Source organism: Hordeum vulgare, chromosome 1H, assembly GCF_904849725.1.
Source record: "Hordeum vulgare subsp. vulgare chromosome 1H, MorexV3_pseudomolecules_assembly, whole genome shotgun sequence".
In the NCBI taxonomy this organism is placed as follows: domain Eukaryota; kingdom Viridiplantae; phylum Streptophyta; class Magnoliopsida; order Poales; family Poaceae; genus Hordeum; species Hordeum vulgare.
Genome location: NC_058518.1, coordinates 189110131 through 189121991, shown reverse-complemented (window position 1 = coordinate 189121991; position 11861 = coordinate 189110131).

The window sequence follows — 11861 nt, the reverse complement described above, 5'->3', positions numbered from 1 at the left end:
TGTGAAAAATGCAGGATATAATAAGAAATAAAATAAAAAGGAGCTGGTTCCCCCCTTTGCCGTCTGCCCCCACATGGCAAAGGGGGATGGCAGACGGCAAAGAGGGGAGGGAGAGGGGCTTGGTTCCCCCCTTTGCCGTCTGCCCCCACATGGCAAAGGGGAGATGGCAGACGGCAAAGAGGAGAGAGAGAGGGGCTTGGTTCCCCCCTTTGCCGACTGCCCCCACATGGCAAAGGGGGGATGGCAGACGGCAAAGAGGGGAGAGAGAGGGGCTTGCTTCCCCCCTTGGCCGTCTTCCCCAATATGGCAAAGGGGGGATGGCAGATGACAAAGAGGGGAGGGAGAGGGTCTTGGTTCTCCCCTTTGCCGTCTGCCCCCACAGGGCAAAGGCGGGATGGTAGACGGCAAAGAGAGGAGGCCTGCCATTAACACCTAACGGGACCGTTGGTGTATCTATCGTCCCATTTAATTTGTCATCTGCGCCCTCATGGCATAGATTTTTTGCCATCCGCTTTAAAAAAGCAGATGGCAAAGAACCTATTCACCAGATTTTTTTTGCCATCTGCGGACCGACGGCATAGCCTTTGCCGTCCGTGGTTCCCCCTTTTGCCGTCTGCCATGGCAGACGGCAAATTTCTGAATTTCAGTAGTGGCGTAGCCATTGGCGTGTTGTGTTGCTGCGAGCTGTGGACATAGTCATTGGCGGACTGTGTTGGTGCCAGCTGCGGGCATAGTCATTGGCGGACTATATTGATTGCCTCCATTTGTACCTAGTGTGGAGCATAGGTCTTCCACTAGGCGTGGGGTGGACCCCTCCGAGTCCATAGGGGGGCCTGTGCGTATCCAACCTCGGCTCGTTATTACGTGAGAGTGTCACGGTAGGGGTGTATATGGGAGGTCGCAAGGATGCTTTGGCCTTGCGAGTGTCCCTACCCCCGAGTCATTGGTGGACTCAGCTTCTCCACAGCGTGGAGCATAGGGCTGCCACTAGGCGTCGGATGGACCCCTCCGCGTCCTCAGGGCGGGGGGGGGGGGGGGGGGGGCGTATACAGCCTCGGCTCATTATTATGTGACACTATCACGGTGGGGGAGTATATGGGAGGTCGCGAGGACGCTTTGGCCTCGTAAGTGTCCCTACCCCTTAGTCATTGGTGGACTGAGCTTCTTTTTAGTCAATTTTAAACCGTGTTGACTTCTTCTTATTTGAGAGCCCCCGAGCGGGGGTCGACCGCCCAAAGATGCAAGCAAAGTAGAACATTAGGGTTCGAAGCGGGTGAGGTAGAGGCAACTGAAAGATTCTTAAATTAAAGTAGCGGCTTGGACTGCCCTAAGCTCATGGAGGCCGCATGGCCCTGTGGGCGCCCTCGGATGGGGTGAGCCAAAAAGTTACCTGGCAGCAGCCAACAAAAAGTCACCTGGCGGCCATGCCGCTGAAGTGTCTAAAGTGTCGTCGTCGCCCGAACTCCTGCTTCCACGGTCACGACCCTCACGGGTCCACCGTCTCCCGAGGCTCGGGGCCTTCGCTCGGCCCAAGCATCTCCTCCTCTTCCTCATCACGCCCCAGCAGGCCAGGCATGAGCATGGCCAGTTGGAGCCGCTGGCAAGTGGCAGTCGTGTTCCCTAGCCCAAAGGGCATGAGGGCACCGGCATGCAGGTAGACCCACCGATGGTCCCCTAGCGCGGGCCAGAAAGGGCCTTGAGCCGCGGCTGTGTCGGTCCCGAGCGCGTTGATGCAGATGCGGGGCCGATCGACCGTGCAGATGACGGCGACTCCGATTGATGGTGCAGGGCAGTCCCCAGCTTGGATTCCTCTGATGACGGACTCATGGGAGCTGAGCAAACGCGCGCCAGAGCTCGCCCTCAGGTTGTGCTCGAGCACCACCCTCGCCTCACTGGTCTGGCCAGGGACCTCCCCGGTGGGAGCCCCCAACCCTGACCGAAGGCGGGCGCCGACCATTCCTTCCTATGCGATGGGAGGCATGGCGCTGCCCCTAGGCACGGAGCCAGAAGCCCAGGGCTCTACGTGGGGAGGAGTTCCTTCTTCTTCCTGCATGGATTCTCGCGGGGAGGTTCGTCTCCTTCATCATCCGAGTGCTCCGCTTCCGCTACGCGGTAGACGCGCTTGATTGTGCAGACGGCGTCCTTCTCATCGCAGGCAATGGTGATGACGCCGCTTCTCCCCGAAATCCTGAGGATGGTGTAGCCATGGTGGGTCACTGCCATGAACTTGGCGAGAGCCGAGTACCCAAGGATCACGTTGTATGGCAGCTGGATGTGCGCGACGTCAAAGGCGATGATCTCAGTGTGGTAGTTCTTGCACTCGCTGAAGGTGACTCGGAGATGCACCTGCCCGATGGGCTTGGTGGACCCCTCCGTGACTCCTGAGAAGGGCTAGGTCGGCAGGAGCTATGCTTACGGTAGCTGGAGTTTCTCAATGATCTCGACTGAGAGGACATTGAGCCCCGCTCCATTATCGATAAGGGTTTTGGTGATGAGCACGTTGCTGATGGTCGTGGTGCACATTATGGGGAGCTTGCCGGCCATGAACGAGCACCTGAGATGATCACTTGCACGAAGGTGATGGTGGTTTGGGACAAGTTGAGGGGGCGCATCGCTTCAGGCTTCAAGAGAGATGCATTCACCTCCCGTGCGAACTGCTTGAAGGCGTGGTTGTAGGCCGGGGTCTAGGCGGCGCCCAAGGTGGAGGCCACCGCCCTAACCTCCTAGAAGCCCCCAACCCCATCGTCCTGCCTATCTTCATCCCTCCTCCTGGGTGGCGGAGGCAGAGGAGGCAGTCCAACCTCATGAGGGCGGACCTCACGAGGCTGACCGCGTTGTTGCCCCTCGTGAGGGTCGTCGCGCCAGCGGTCCTCCTGAGCTTGGCCGTGCCAGCGGCCCTCCTGAGGCTGGCCACGCCAACGTCCTTCATGAGGCTGTTCGTGCCACATCTGACGCGACTCTCGGTCATCACAGCGGCCTCGGCCGCGGGCGGGGCTTCTGTCTCCCCATCAAGGACGCCTGCTGAAATGCTCGACATACGCCACTCGGAGCTCTTGGCACTCGGAGGTATCATGGCCGCTGGTGCCATGGAAGATCCACATTGTCCCCCCTCTTGACAGGCACTCTCCTCCTTGGCCGTACTTCGCCTCGGGCTCGGCTACGAGAACCGCATGAGCCTTGCGCTTAACCTCCTTGGCCTTGGCCTTCTTTTCTTCTGGTTCCGTCGCCTGAGGCCCGAGGAGGGACAGGCGACCTTCCTCAGCCTTGGCGCACTCGTTTGCTAGGTTGAACATGTCCAATGCGGTGCTCATCTCGTCACTCATGGAGAGCTCCTCCATCATGAGGTTGGTGACTCCGTCGGGTAAGGCCGAGATGACGGCCTCGTCCGACGCCATGGGGATCTTGTGGCGCATGACCGTGAAGCGCTGTATGAACTTGTGCAGGGTCTCCCCCTCCTGCTGCTTGATGCACCGCAGGTCGGTCACGGGGGGGGGGGGGGGGGGTCGCAGTGCCTGGGATGTTGGCGATGAATCGCTTGCGCAGGCTGTCCCACGAGGTGAATGACGCCTTCGGGAGGTTGAGGACCCAAGAGAGTGTGCCACCCTTGAGCTCCATGTGGAACCAGCATGCCATGACCTTTTCGCCTCCTCCTTCCGCCATGATGCTGAGCCTGTAAAGTTGCAGGAACTCTGCCGGGTCCAAGGTGTCGTCGTTGCGCGGGGGCAGGTCAGGCTTGTACTTGCACGGCCACGTAGTTGGGCAGAGTATAGGGGCGATGGCGAGGCATCCCACCGGTCCGACGGGCGTAGCTTGTGCGGGGGCGATTGGGCCATGTTGCTCCAATGGGTCTGCTTCGGGAGGGGCGCGCTCGCGGACTAGGACTTGCAGCGCTGAGAGCGCGTGCGCGTCGGCACGTGGTCGAGGAACCACCTGACAGCTTGCTTCGTCGCCTGGCCTCGCCTTGGGCTCGCGAGGTTGGTCGCAGGGGCGCGCCTCCTGTCTGGGTCGGGTCGCACGTTTCGTGGCGGTGGTGGGGCGGCGCATCTTGATCCTCGTTGTTTGCTTGGGACGGTTGGGGCTGAAACGAACAGGAGAACGCAGCAGAGTCGCCGGTGATGGCAACGTGCTCCTTGATGCGCTGGAGCCAGTCGTAGTCGCGGCCAGGGGCGGGCTGGTAGACGAGCAGCTCAGTCACCATGGCAAGCGCCCGCGGGCTGTGTGGCATCTGTGGACGGGCGTGCGAGGTCGCCTCAGAGGCCCGGACGAGCGACAGAGTGGCAGTGCGGCCGTGTATTGCCTCTCGTGGAGGTTGGTGGATGAACTAGTATAGTGCTGAGGCGCCTCCGGAGGCTAGGTAACCTTGCATGGTGCTAGTGGGTGAATGAATGGTCTGGATCCCCTCCTCTATGAAGATACCTATCCTCTATATATAGTGGCAGCCCCGGTCCTCTTCCCTTATAATTTCGGCGAGAAGGGATCCCACAGAGGCCAATTTTGAAGGGTAACACGGGAACATGCTCCTTTGCCCAAAGGTGGTCTTCGCGTACAAATTGGCTGCCAGCGCTACAGAGACGGGCCCGGGGATGACGTTTGTCCTGCCGGCGGGCGATGACGGCCTTGTTGCAGCAGAAGGGAAACCTTTGGAAGACTCCTTTGGAACCCTGATACGTCCTTGCCCCCTTTGCACTAAAGGGGAAACTGCTCCGCCCTGCTGTCTGCTGCTCGCCTATCCTTCCTTTGCATCGTACTTGACTCTTGAGGCCGGGCCTCGCCTCGGAATATCCGCCGCTCCAGAGGGTTCCTGAGGTGGCCCCCTGTGGGTCTTGATGTCATTCCTCCTCGTAAGGCTTGGCCCCTCACGAGGGCCTTGCCTTGAGTGGTGCTGATCCCATTTGTTTGCTTGATGAGCTGGGCCAGCCCTAGGCCACAGGAAGGCAGGTCTGGGTACTCCCATTCCGAGAATGCCGACAGAAGTTGATCCAACCCTTCTACCACAACATACAAGGCATCACACCATACACACTCAATAAACATCAAATGATACAACAAAATTTGGAATGAATGATATGATGCCATGGTGCATAAGAAGCTAAGATGCAAGTGACAATCAAGAGCACCAAATCTTATCCAGTCAAATCCTGAGCAAACAAGGTTACACATGGAATTGCTACAAGGAATGCACTTGAGGTTTTACAACTCTCTCACACTACAAGAGGTTCTCGCCCTGAGATCTAGGATTCAAACTACTCAAGATATTCAGAACGAAGAAGGTCCTCATGTTCCCAAGTGGCTTATTTATCGCAATGGTGTGACCACTTCACTTTGAGGAATTTGATAGGCTTGTTGTGAGTCTTGTGCTTAGTCTCGTCAATAATAGCAACTGGACGCTCATGATAAGAAAAGTCTGGCTGGAGATCAGTGTCTTGGAAGTCAATGGTGCGCTCAGGAGCCTTGAAACACTTTCAGAGCTGAGATACATGAAAGACGTCATGCACATTAGAGAAATTTGAAGGGAGCTCGAGTTGATAGGCAAGGTCGCCTCTTTTTCAATAATCTTTAAATGTCCCACAAAACATGGTGCAAGCTTCCCTGTGATGCCAAATCGTGAGTATCCTTCATGGGAGATACCCGAAGATAAACAAAGTCAACGATTTGGAATGGCAACTCATGATGCTTGCTATCATAGTAAATCTTCTGGTGGGACTGAGAAGCATTCGGATTATCCCGAATGACACAACACATTTCTTCTGCTTTAGTGATCATCTCATTCCCATGAATTTGACGCTCATCAGTATGAGGCAAATTGAGCGGGGTACGGTACTTCCTGCTGAGAATCCCCAAGCGTGAGGAATCATCGTAGCAATTTCGAAAGGTGGAAGTGATAAGTATGGAGTGTCGAACCCACAAGGATCTAAAGGTAAGATCAATATTCTCTCAAGTTCTATCTGCCAATGATACGACTCTACGTACGTCGAACGTTTGCTTCCAACTAGAAATGAGAAATAAAACTATGGTGTGGATATGAAGAGAATAGCTTTGCATGATAACTGATAACTAGAATATAAAAATAGGTGTTGTTATAATGAAGTTAGAATATATTATAATATATTTAAAATAGAGAGTGTGGAATAATGATGGGTCGGTGTACGGAATTTCCCTATGCAATTGTTAACAAGGTCGGTAAACATTATTGGAATTTTATATGAGGGAGAGGCATAAGCTAATATACTTTCACTACTTGGATCATATGCACTTATGATTGGAACTCTAGCAAGCATCCACAACTACTAAAGATCATTAAGGTAAAACCCAACTATAGCATTACAAGGATCAAGTCCTCTTTGTTCCCATATGCAAACAACCTACTTACTCAGGTTTGTGCTTCTATCACTTACGCCACCCACCATAAGCGAATCATAAACATATTGTGAACCCTACAGTAGGGATCCCTCATGCTTGCGCGACACAGAGAGCACCATATGATAGCACCAACAATAAAACATGCAACTCAAAGCAATCTAGATCATTAATCAACCCAAAGGACAAAAGTAATGTACTTAAAACATCATAGGATGGCAACACATCATTTGATCATAATATGTGGCATAAAGCACCATGTTCAAGTAGGGGATTACAACGATATGCGGGAGAGTGGACTGCTGAAAGAAGATGAGGATGGTGATGAAGATGGTGATGTTGATGAAGACAATCACCGAGGCGATGGATCCCCCGGTGGCACTCAGGCACCACCAGGAGAGAGGGGGAGAGGGTATCCCCCTTGTGCCTCCTCCTCCATAGCCTTCCCCCAAGGTGGGGATAGGTTCTCCCTGTGGTCCTTGGCCTCCGTGGTGATGATGGCGATGATGAATATGGCCTCCGGTGATGGTGCCCCCCTTCGGCAGGGTGCCGGAGAGGGCAAGATTGGTTTTACATGTCTTTGGAGGCTTGCGGTTGCGGAACTCTCGATCTAGGTTTCTTTCTAGGTGTTTTATAATTTATAGGAAACTTTGGCGTCGGTTTCTTAGCAGGAAGGTTCCCGAGGAAGTCACAAGCATCGGGGTGCGGCCTAGTGGGTGGCTGCACCCAGCAGGCTTGTGGCTTCCTCATCAACTTCCTGGCCCAGCTCTAGTGCTTCGGGGGTCTCTTTTGGTCCATAAAAAATGACCGTAAATTTTCAGCCCATTCCGAGAACTTTTATTTCTGCATAAAAAAGAACACCATGGTAGTTTTGCTGAAAACAGCGTCAGTCCGGGTTAGTTCAAATAAAATCATATGAAAATCATATAAAATTATTGTAAACATTGCATGGATACTTCATAAATTACTGATACATTGGAGACGTATCAGCATCCCCAAGCTTAATTCCTGCTCATCCTCTAGTAGGTAAATGATAAAAGAAATAATTTATGAGGTGTGAATGCTAGCAAGTGCACAAGTTTGATCAATGATAATTTCACTAACTTTTTTCTAGCATCATTATATATCATAAACAGTAGCTCAAGTCATGAAACTTCTCATGAAGAAGTAACAAGCTACTCACATGTTAAAGTATAGATGATAAAGTTTCTTGAAAACTAACAACCTATGCTTTCAGTCACCAAACAATTGCAATTCATCTTATTTTCATGAAGGGTCGATGTAAGATTTTTTGATTTAGTTAATTCCACATACTCAACTGTCATGTAGTCTTCCATGATTGCTAACATTCAAAGCATATTTTTAGAGCAAATAGCATCCATCAAACACAGAGAAGGATAGGGGCTTAGTGTTTCGCCTCCCAACTTATTTATCAGATAGATAATTGTCAACAATAGTAATTCATGATCCAATATATTTGTGTGAATATATATGTCTAGATCATTACCCAACACATGACGCTTGCCAAGATAAAAAGGTAAAAATATAGGAAGTGGTAAAGATCACCATGACTCTTGCCTAAAGGTAAGTACTAGAAAGTAAAATATAGGCCCTCCGTAGAGGGAAGCAGAGGTTGGCATGCGCTTTTAGTTTTTGGATGTGCGGACCCTTAATGCAAAGGAACGTCACATTGTATTGCCCTTTGTGATAGCAACCTTTATTATGAAGTCCGTCGCTTTTGTTTCTTCAGCATCACAAGTTCGTACAACACTTATTTTCCCATGCAATAAAAGATGTTACATATTTAGGAGCAATTTTTATTGCCTCTTGCACCGATGAAAACTTACTTGAAGGATCTTACTCAATCCATAGGTAGGTATAGTGGACTCTCATGGAAAAACTGGTTTAACGGTGTTTGGATGCACAAGTAGTATTTCTACTTGGTGCGGAAGTTTTGGCTAGTATGAGGTGGAAGCAAGCATCACATGTCGAAGGATCCATAACAATATAACTTCTATACAAATATACCGAAGCATAACTCATTACATTGTCTTCCTTGTCCAACTTCAACTAATTTTCTCAAGTTTGAAAATAATTAATGGGTATTCACAATCATAGAAGATTTCCAAGATAGTATATTTATATGTGAAATCTCTCTTCCTTCAATATTCTTTCATGAATTGTTCACGTGAGCAATGCGATGTTTGCTAACTTTCAATAAATTTTACCACCTATACTTATTATGTGTGAAGTCATTACACCCCATGGGATAAGTATATGAAGCATATTTAATTTCAGATTTATGATATTCAGTTCATCCAACCATTTACTCATAGAATATAAGTGAAGCACGAAAGTAAATGACAAAACTACTCTAAAGCATATAAGTGAAGATCAATGAGTAGTCAAACAATTAAGTAGCTATGTGAGGACTTTATATATCTATCTTAATAAAGATTTTCAGGTCCAAAGATTTTATTCAAACAACAAAACAAAAATAAAAGTGGCACTCCAGGAATAGCACGCAACATGTGAACGAATAAAAATTTAGGATCAACATAGGCTAACCGATAATTGTTGATGAAGAGAGGTGGGATGCGTAGCATCCACAAGATTAGATGCTTGAGAGTTCCTGAAATATTTACTTGGGGTGCCTTTGGCATCCCAAATCTCGAGCTTTTGTGTCTTGTTCAATCCTCTTGTATCCCGGTTTCACCTATTCTCAAAAACTTCATCCACACAAAACTCAAAAAGGACTTGTGAGATAGGTTAGTGCACTTAATAATAAATCAACTCTTTATGTACTGCCAAGACAAGTTGCATAATAATAGGAAACATCATCTACTATTTACTATCACTTCCACAATTTATATCTATCAATATAGGCTATGGAAACTATAGGATAAGTAGATAACAAAACTATGACATCAATCTGTCCAAACAGAATAGTCTCTAGCAATTTATGAAAACAGTGTACTTCTATAGCTCAAACCATTACAAAAATTTAGTACGTGCTACAAAATTTATATGAAAACACTATCTAAAAAATTTAGAAACTTTACACGTTCCAGTAAAATATGAAAATTGAAACACTACAATAAGAGTTTATGTTTTTACACAACACACATCAAACCATGCAATGCAAGCATCCTAATGAAATTCTTGGACCTTTTTATTATAGAAAACAAGATTATAAATAACACCTAATAGGGAACAACACAATAAAAATGACTCTCCAAGAAAAACTCATATTGTGTGACGAATAAAAATATAGCTCCAAGTAAGATATACCGATAATGTTGAAGACGAAAGAGGGGATGCTTCCGAGACATCCCCAAGCTTAGGCAGTTGAGTATTACATGGATATTACCTTGGGGGTGTCTTGGGCATTCCCAAGCTTAGTTTCTTGTCACTCCTTATTCTTCTCATATCGGTGTCTCACCCAAAACTTGAAAACTTCAATCACAGAAAACTTAACGGAACTTCGTGAGAAGGGTTAGTGTAGTAAAGAATGATCATTCACTTAGATAGTATCAAGAAAAGATTCATAATTGTTCCCACATGATACCTATTGTATTATATCATTCCCATAATTTATATTACTGAATATAAGCTATGGGAACACTAAAATAAGCAAACTATGCATGCAAAATAGAATCTGTCAAAAACAGAACAGTGTGTGAAGATCTGTAGTATAGCCATACTTCCCTGTCTCTAAAAATTCTGAAAAATTAGGACAACGAGAAGAATTTGTATATCAAGACTGTAAAAAATTCAGAACATTATCACGCTCTAGTAAAAAATGAAAATTCCTGTACTGGAGTCAAAAGTTTCTATTTTGGTTCAGCATCAATTCTACTCATCTTGTGAGTCATCCCAAAGGCTTTACTTTTCTCTTTATTGAAATAAAATACATGAAACATGATTACAACGGTAGATTAATCATGTGAACTCATGAAAACAGAAGGTAAAAGTCTTGGGTTGTCTCCCAACAAGCGATTTTCTTTAATGCCTTTTAGCTAGGCATGGTAATTTTAGTGATGCTCTTCCAAGCATAATTTCGATGATGATTTTATACATACTCTAAAAGATAGAAGTGAAGTTCATAGAGCATTCTATAATTAATATATATCAACCAATATAAAAGCTCCAAATATATAAGTGAAGCACACGAAGCATTCTATAAGGCCATACTCAAAATATTTAAGTGAAGCTCATGAAGCATTCTATAAATCAATGAAGGACTATCGCATACTAAAAGGGTGCATAAAAGGAGACGCATGTCATGTGAACAAAACAAAAACCAAGGTATACCGATAATTATTGAAGAATAAAGATGGGATGCCTTCCGGCGCATCCCCAAGCTTAGATGCTGGAGCCTCCTTGAAATATTTACTTGGAGTTCCTTGAGCATCCCCAACTTGAACTCTTGTCTCTTCGTATTCTTCTTATATCTATACCTCCTCGATCTTCGAACACTTCATTCACACAAAACATAACAAAATCCTCGTGAGATCCACTAGTACAATAAACAAAATAATACTTTAGGTACTGTTGTGAACTCATTCCAATATTAACATTGTATCTACTGTAGTCCAACTTCACCATGGTTCATAGCCCCCGATACAACCCATAGATTCATCAAAATAAGAGAACAATGCATAGAAAACAAAATCTATCAAAAACAGGATAGTCTGTAGCATTCTGGAAACTTCAAATACTTCTGTAACACAAACAATTCTGAAAATTTAGGAACCGTTAAAAAATTTGTATAGTAGTACTTTGTAAAAATTTCAGAAACTTTTAGTGTTCTAGTAAAAAATTAAAATTCATGGACTAAACTTGGAGTTTCTGTTTTTGCACCGCACAAAGAAAACAAGCTATCTAATCGTCCTAATACCAAATCTTGGCACATTATTTTTATAATACAAAGGACATATCCAATGGGATAATTATTTTTGAGAAACTTCCATGAAAAATTCTACATTGTTTCCATGATCATGAACACAAGTGTTCAAGGTCGACCCTCACTTCTCCAATGCAGAATTTTTGAGTCACTTCTCTTTTTGAAAAACTTCTTAGGCAAAAGGGGCAAGTAATTATTTTTTTATTTTTAATTATTTATTTATTTTTGTTTGTTTCACCCACAACTATAGAAATCAAAAAGGAAAAAACAAAATCTACTTAGTGAAGAAAGCAAACAAGCACACACGAAAATACCAACCCCACACTATTGCTCCCCGGCAACAGTGCTAGAAAAGAGCTTGATAATCCCCAAGTGCGAGGAATCATCATAGCAATTTCCAAAGGTTGAACTGATTGTTGGAAATATGCCCTAGAGGCAATAATAAAATGGTTATTATCATATTTTCTTGTTCATGATAATCGTCTATTGTTCATGCTATAATTGTATTAACACGAAACAACGTAACAACGTTATATTTCATGCTATAATTGTTCATGCTATAATTGTATTTACCATAGGAGTACTTCGGGTGTATAAA